We start from the raw sequence: 7,764 nt of genomic DNA on the forward strand, positions 1-7,764 counted from the left end.
GATTTTTTTTTTCCTCTGTGCTTTTTTGCTTTCATAATTGCTTGGTAGCTTGGTGGGTTGTTGCATTGGGTATCATTGTAATATCCGGGCCCAATTTAAGCCCAATACTTTTTTGGGCCCGTACTTGAGCATTGGGCCAGGACACCTAATGGGCCCAACTGGGGCTCATTGTTGGCAGCCATTAGATGGCTGCTATCTCATAGCCTGAGGATGGATGTGACTAGGGTAGGGCCAGCTGGGAAGCTGTGGAAGACCCAGCTGTTAAGCCTTTCATGAGGAGGAAGCTGGGCGTGACACCTCGCACCCCCCCCCCCCCTAAACCACTTAAAAACCTACTAGTTCTCCCTTCAAAAATCTCAAGAACCTGTGAACCGGCAGAGGAGGTGTTGGAATGGAGGCACCGGAGCACGGGATACTGCAATCTCCTTCGGAATCAAGGTAAATCCCTCCCGGCTACCTCCCTTCAATTGTTCAGCGTATGAATTAAAAGAAAAGAAGATGAAGGGGGAGGGGGTTAACCATGCGCATCCAGGGACGTCGCCGACGGCGTGAACGTTGCCGGCCTCGGCTCGGCCGCAGGCACAGGCCGCGGACCGGCTGCGAGCACGGCCACGGACACGGCCGCAGGAGTCAGCCGCGGGCGCCGCCGGCCGTGGCGTGACCCCAAGCTCGGCCTCTCCCAAGCCGCCTCCTCTTCTTCCTTGAGATGGGAAGGGGAGGAGATTAGAGTGGGATAGGGGGGTCTCGGTGAAGAGAAGAAGGGAGGAGAAAGAAGAAAAAGGAGAGAGGGAAGAGGGGACTCCGGTGTGCGGCCGCGAGCGTCGTCAGCGCCGTTGGTCCCCGCCGCGGGCTGTTCCTCCCTCGAGGTCTCTCTTCTCCACGGGAAGGAGAGAGGGTCGGCGACCACGGGCCGCGGCTGCTGCAGGCGCCACGAGAGCCGCCGACCGACCTCAATCCGGCCCTCCGAGCCCCGGCATGGGGTCGCCCCCCCCCCCTCTATGGTCACGAAAGAAGAGAGGGGAAACAGAGAAGAAAAGAAAACAGGAAGAAAAGAAAGAAGGAAAGAAGGAAAGAAAGAAGAAAAGAGGGAGAGAGGGGGACTCATCAGCTCGGCGTCGTGTGCGGTGGCCGCCGGCTTCGGTTGCAAGCACCGTCGACACGAGCGTCGACCGCAGGCGCGGCCGAGAGCGCCGTAGGCTCGGCCGGGGACGCCGCGGGGCCTGGCCGCGGATGCCGCCGGTCGTGGCCCGGCCCCCTCCGCTCGCCGTCCTGCCTTCGTCGGAGAAGAGAGGAGGAGAAAGGGTGAAGAGAGGAGGGAGTGAAGAGTCGGGAAGGTTATGGAAAAGAGAAGAAAAGGAAAAGAAAAGAGGGAGAAAGAAAAAGAAAAAGAAAGAAAAAAAAAGGGAAAAGGAAAAGAAAAGAAGAAAAAAAAAGAGAGAGAAGAGCCCCTTAACGGGTCCGGCCTAACGGGACGGATCGGGGTTCGGGTCCGAAACCCGTTAAGCCCAATAATAAGAAATTGGTTTAGCCAATTGAACCTGAACCCGAGCCCAATCAGATTGGGCTAAGTCTGGACGAGCCCAAACTGCAAATTGGGTCAAATCTGAACCGAATTAAGCTCAAATTAAATTGGGTCCGAATCCAATTAAGCTGACTTGGTCTCAGCAGACCTAATTGATTGTAAATCAGGCCCAATTCAAGCCCAATTCAACTGACAGAAGGTCGAATTGACCTTGGGCTAATCCTGACTTAGACCCAAATGAGCCACATTGACCAAATCAGAGGATCCAATTGGGTAGAAAAGGTTGGACCCAATTATAAACGAGGCCCAATCCTTTAATTAAAAACCCAATCAACCCATGTGGACCCAATTTGGTTTTAAATCGAACCCTAAAGGCTTCAAATTGGACTTGGGTTAAATCCTTGGATAGGAACCAAGCAAGTAAGTTCATAGTATGATGAACTAAGAGATTTTATAATAAATAAATGGGGAATAATGTAAACCCTATGATGTTGTTTTAGGTGATTAAGGATTTGTCACCTGGACTTGAGCAATTTGGAAAGCGAATTGATGTAAGTAATCTGTCTTAATCTTATCGTAGATCTTGTATTACGTTTTATAAGATGAACCAGTGTTTTTCATACAATTTGAATTGTATGCATGATTTGTGAAGAAAGTAAGTACTCTATCTTAATCTTATCGTAGATCTTGTATTACGTTTTATAAGATAAATCAGTGTTTTTCATACAATTTGAATTGTATACATGATTTGTGAAGAAAGTAAGTAACATGTTCTAATCCTGTTATGGATCATGTCATGTTATTAATGTTTCCTAAGCATTTATTTTAAGTATATATGTTTCATGCATGATATGTTACAATGCATAAGTAACTTGCATGATCTCAGAAGCTATGGCTATGTATGCAACATGATGATGCTGATATTTTAATCATGCATGTAAGTTTATAAAGTCTTAACTAGCCAAGAGGCACTATAATGGGCTCAAAGATGCTACTGATCGAATGCAACTGAGCTGGCCTTGCAGAGAATAACTTTGCTGGCCTTGCTAGTGGCCGAGAATGACTAGCTGGCCCCGCCAATGGCCGAATGGACTTCGCAGTAGCATCCGAGAGAATGGACCACGGCATGCCGGGGGCACGGTTTCATATGCATACTTTATGAAAATGATATTTGAAGTATGATCATGAGGCTCGTTTCAGAGCCTGGGTATATGAGGCGGGTGCTTCCAAATCCTGCAGATGCGTTTTTGGGGAGAAGCAAAATCGGTGAGGGGTGAAGGACGCTTGCGTGAAGCCCCGGAACCGGCCAACATCTGGCAGGGGTGCTCCGTGTTTCCCCCTCATGTGGGCCCGATAGTCACGTGCCCTGCGCAGGCGGACCATGACATTTATGAACGTGCCTGGCCAAAGCATACATTGTTTTACAACGGGTTTTTGAATATATCCTTATGAAATGTTGTATTTTGCTAAAACCGCTATCTCCTTTAAAAGATGCTAATTGCATGAATTCTTATGTTTTATGAAAATTCTGTTTGACTGAAAATACTGCTTTGTTTTCCAAGCATACATATTTTGCCATGATAAATTGTGAGATAATACGCATGTCAGCTTCTCAAACCCTGCATAAACATGGTTACCATTATGTTCGATCCGGTAAGATTATGTATGATTACTTACTAAGCCGTGTAGCTCATATCCGTTCATTTACTTTTTCTTTCAGATCCTCATCACTGATAGCTGCCAGAGACACGTTAATTTGATATCAGGGCTTCTTTCTTTTGGGGTAAAGCAAGTATACTTTTGTGTACATAAACTACATAGAAGCTCTGTATTTGGGTACTGACCAGCATGTTGTATTAAGAATGCTTTCATATAAAAAGATTTGGTTGGTTTGAAAATCCTGTTACCCAGGTATGAGGTTGCGTGCTATTGTGGGCGGTAGTCGGCAATAGCACGGCCGTGTCACGGATCCGGGTCCGGGGCGTGACATCTAGTGGTATCAGAGCTCTAGGTTTAACAAGACTATAACCGTAAAAAAAAAAAAAAAAAAAAAAAATTGGGGTAATGGGTAGTTAAGAGTATCATAATATGTTAAGATTGTCATAATACCTTAGTCGAAGAAAGCAATTTATTTCAGTTTCACCCTAAACTCTTGACTGCTAGGTAGCTATAAGAAATAGGGAATACTCAGACATTTACCCTGATGAATTACCGGAATTACCCCCGGTTGAGAAATCGAATTCACCATCGATCTTAGGAGAGGGACCCATCATCAAGGCCCCCTACCGGGCGATTCTTGTTAAGCTATGAGAACTGAAATTTTTGGAGGGAAACTTTGTCTACCTAAAAATGTTCTTTTCAAGGGTGTTGCCCGATTTGGGCGATACGGCAAAATGAGTCCTCACTACATCGGTCCACCTGAGGTATGTTTAATTTCGAGGATGAAATTTATTTTAAAGGGGGTAGGATGTAATATCCGGGCCCAATTTAAGCCCAATACCTTTTTGGGCCCGTACTTGAGCATTGGGCCAGGACACCTAATGGGCCCAACTGGGGCCCATTGTTGGCAGCCATTTGATGGCTGCTATCTCATAGCCTGAGGATGGATGTGACTAGGGTAGGGCCAGTTGGGAAGCTGTGGAAGACCCAGCTGTTAAGCCTTTCATGAGGAGGAAGCTGGGCGTGACACCTCGCACCCCCCCCCCCTAAACCACTTAAAAACCTACTAGTTCTCCCTTCAAAAATCTCAAGAACCTGTGAACCGGCAGAGGAGGTGTTGGAATGGAGGCACCGGAGCACGGGATACTGCAATCTCCTTCGGAATCAAGGTAAATCCCTCCCGGCTACCTCCCTTCAATTGTTCAGCGTATGAATTAAAAGAAAAGATGATGAAGGGGGAGGGGGTTAACCATGCGCAGCCAGGGACGTCGCCGACGGCGTGAACGTTGCCGGCCTCGGCTCGGCCGCAGGCACAGGCCGCGGACCGGCTGCGAGCATGGCCACGGACACGGCCGCAGGAGTCAGCCGCGGGCGCCGCCGGCCGTGGCGTGACCCCAAGCTCGGCCTCTCCCAAGCCGCCTCCTCTTCTTCCTTGAGATGGGAAGGGGAGGAGATTAGAGTGGGATAGGGGGGTCTCGGTGAAGAGAAGAAGGGAGGAGAAAGAAGAAAAAGGAGAGAGGGAAGAGGGGACTCCCGTGTGCGGCCGCGAGCGTCGTCAGCGCCGTTGGTCCCCGCCGCGGGCTGTTCCTCCCTCGAGGTCTCTCTTCTCCACGGGAAGGAGAGAGGGTCGGCGACCATGGGCCGCGGCTGCTGCAGGCGCCACGGGAGCCGCCGACCGACCTCAATCCGGCCCTCCGAGCCCCGGCATGGGGTCTCCCCCCCCTCTATGGTCACGAAAGAAGAGAGGGGAAACAGAGAAGAAAAGAAAACGGGAAGAAAAGAAAGAAGGAAAGAAGGAAAGAAAGAAGAAAAGAGGGAGGGGGGGACTCATCAGCTCGGCGTCGTGTGCGGTGGCCGCCGGCTTCGGCTGCGAGCACCGTCGACACGAGCGTCGACCGCAGGCGCGGCCGAGAGCGCCGTAGGCTCGGCCGGGGATGCCGCGGGGCCTGGCCGCGGATGCCGCCGGTCGGGGCCCGGCCCCCTCCGCTCGCCGTCCTGCCTTCGTCGGAGAAGAGAGGAGGAGAAAGGGTGAAGAGAGGAGGGAGTGAAGAGCCGGGAAGGTTCTGGAAAAGAGAAGAAAAAGAAAAGAAAAGAGGGAGAAAGAAAAAGAAAAAGAAAGAAAAAAAAAAGGGAAAAGGAAAAGAAAAGAAGAAAAAAAAAAAGAGAGAAGAGCCCCTTAATGGGTCCGGCCTAACGGGACGGATCGGGGTTCGGGTCCGAAACCCGTTAAGCCCAATAATAAGAAATTGGTTTAGCCAATTGAACCTGAACCCGAGCCCAATCAGATTGGGCTAAGCCTGGACAAGCCCAAACTACAAATTGGGTCAAATCTGAACCGAATTAAGCTCAAATTAAATTGGGTCCGAATCCAATTAAGCTGAGTTGGTCTCAGCAGACCTAATTGATTGTAAATCAGGCCCAATTCAAGCCCAATTCAACTGACAGAAGGTCGAATTGACCTTGGGCTAATCCTAACTCAGGCCCAAATGAGCCACATTGACCAAATCAGAGGATCCAATTGGCTAGAAAAGGTTGGACCCAATTATAAACGAGGCCCAATCCTTTAATTAAAAACCCAATCAACCCATGTGGACCCAATTTGGTTTTAAATCGAACCCTAAAGGCTTCAAATTGGACTTGGGCTAAATCCTTGGATAGGACCCAAGCAAGTAAGTTCATAGTATGATGAACTAAGAGATTTTATAATAAATAAATGGGGAATAATGTAAACCCTATGATGTTGTTTTAGGTGATTAAGAATTTGTCACCTGGACTTGAGCAATTTGGAAAGCGAATTGATGTAAGTAATATGTCTTAATCTTATCGTAGATCTTGTATTACGTTTTATAAGATGAACCAGTGTTTTTTATACAATTTGAATTGTATGCATGATTTGTGAAGAAAGTAAGTACTCTATCTTAATCTTATCGTAGATCTTGTATTACGTTTTATAAGATGAACCAGTGTTTTTCATACAATTTGAATTGTATACATGATTTGTGAAGAAAGTAAGTAACATGTTCTAATCTTGTTATGGATCATCACATGTTATTAATGTTTCCTAAGCATTTATTTTAAGTATATATGTTTCATGCATGATATGTTACAATGCATAAGTAACTTGCATGATCTCAGAAGCTATGGCTATGTATGCAACATGATGATGCTGATATTTTAATCATGCATGTAAGTTTATAAAGTCTTAGCTAGCCAAGAGGCACTATAATGAGCTCAAAGATGCTACTGATCGAATGCAACTGAGCTGGCCTTGCAGAGAATAACTTTGCTGGCCTTGCTAGTGGCCGAGAATGACTAGCTGGCCCCGCCAATGGCCGAATGGACTTCGCAGTAGCATCCGAGAGAATGGACCACGGCATGCCGGGGGCACGGTTTCATATGCATACTTTATGAAAATGATATTTGAAGCATGATCATGAGGCTCGTTTCAGAGCCTGGGTATATGAGGCGGGTGCTTCCAAATCCTGCAGATGCGTTTTTGGGGAGAAGCAAAATCGGTGAGGGGTGAAGGACGCTTGCGTGAAGCCCCGGAACCGGCCAACATCTGGCAGGGGAGCCCCGTGTTTCCCCCTCATGTGGGCCCGATAGTCACGTGCCCTGCGCAGGCGGACCGTGACATTTATGAACGTGCCTGGCCAAAGCATACATTGTTTTACAACGGATTTTTGAATATATCCTTATGAAATGTTGTATTTTGCTAAAACCGCTATCTCCTTTAAATGATGCTAATCGCATGAATTCTTACGTTTTATGAAAATTCTGTTTGACTGAAAATACTGCTTTGTTTTCCAAGCATACATATTTTGCCATGATAACTTGTGAGATAATACGCATGTCAGCTTCTCAAACCCTGCATAAACATGGTTACCATTATGTTCGATCTAGAAAGATTATGTATGATTACTTACTGAGCCGTGTAGCTCATATCCGTTCATTTACTTTTTCTTTCAGATCCTCATCACTGATAGCTGCCAGAGACACGTTAATTTGATATCAGGGCTTCTTTCTTTTGGGGTAAAGCAAGTATACTTTTGTGTACATAAACTACATAGAAGCTCTGTATTTGGGTACTGACCAGCATGTTGTATTAAGAATGCTTTCATATGAAAAGATTTGGTTGGTTTGACTACCCTGTTACCCAGGTATGAGGCTGCGTGCTATTGTGGGCGGTAGTCGGCAATAGCACGGCCGTGTCACGGATCCGGGTCCGGGGCGTGACAATCATAGTGTTGTGGTTTGACTGTTGTACGTTTGTTTAATTAGTCCCTGGAATCTGTTTGCTTAATTTTGCTCATACGAGACTATGTAGTGGCGCCCAACATATGGGATCTGGACTGGAAGGCAGATGCATTGACTAATGTGGAAGATTGATGCAGTACATTGACTAGAGTGAATGCAGATCCAACAAGATCTATCCGATTTGAGGCTGGAAACAGAGATGAATTACTGATAATAGCCTGTTTTATTGCATTCTAGCCTGTCTCTACCCACTTGAAAGAAGATGAGCAGCAATTCCAAAATCTTCGGTAATGACTTTACTCATGGAGCCAGCCGTACATAGGAAG

At 47.1% G+C, this 7,764-nt stretch overlaps 2 long non-coding RNA genes across 2 annotated transcripts; both read left to right on the forward strand.

The window, feature by feature from the left end:
• Window positions 1–315: 315 nt before the first annotated feature.
• LOC148700632 (uncharacterized) lies at window positions 316–3,420 on the forward strand. Its single transcript, XR_015971589.1, has 3 exons — window positions 316–438; window positions 2,023–2,073; window positions 3,243–3,420. It is a non-coding gene; the product is annotated as an uncharacterized LOC148700632 (long non-coding RNA).
• Window positions 3,421–5,510: 2,090 nt separating this feature from the next.
• Window positions 5,511–7,328, forward strand: LOC148700633 (uncharacterized). Its single transcript, XR_015971119.2, has 2 exons — window positions 5,511–5,981; window positions 7,151–7,328. It is a non-coding gene; the product is annotated as an uncharacterized LOC148700633 (long non-coding RNA).
• Window positions 7,329–7,764: the final 436 nt, after the last annotated feature.

This window comes from Phoenix dactylifera, chromosome 11, assembly GCF_051530095.1.
Source record: "Phoenix dactylifera cultivar Ajwa chromosome 11, Ajwa_hap1_PhDact_Kaust_v1.1, whole genome shotgun sequence".
NCBI lineage: Eukaryota > Viridiplantae > Streptophyta > Magnoliopsida > Arecales > Arecaceae > Phoenix > Phoenix dactylifera.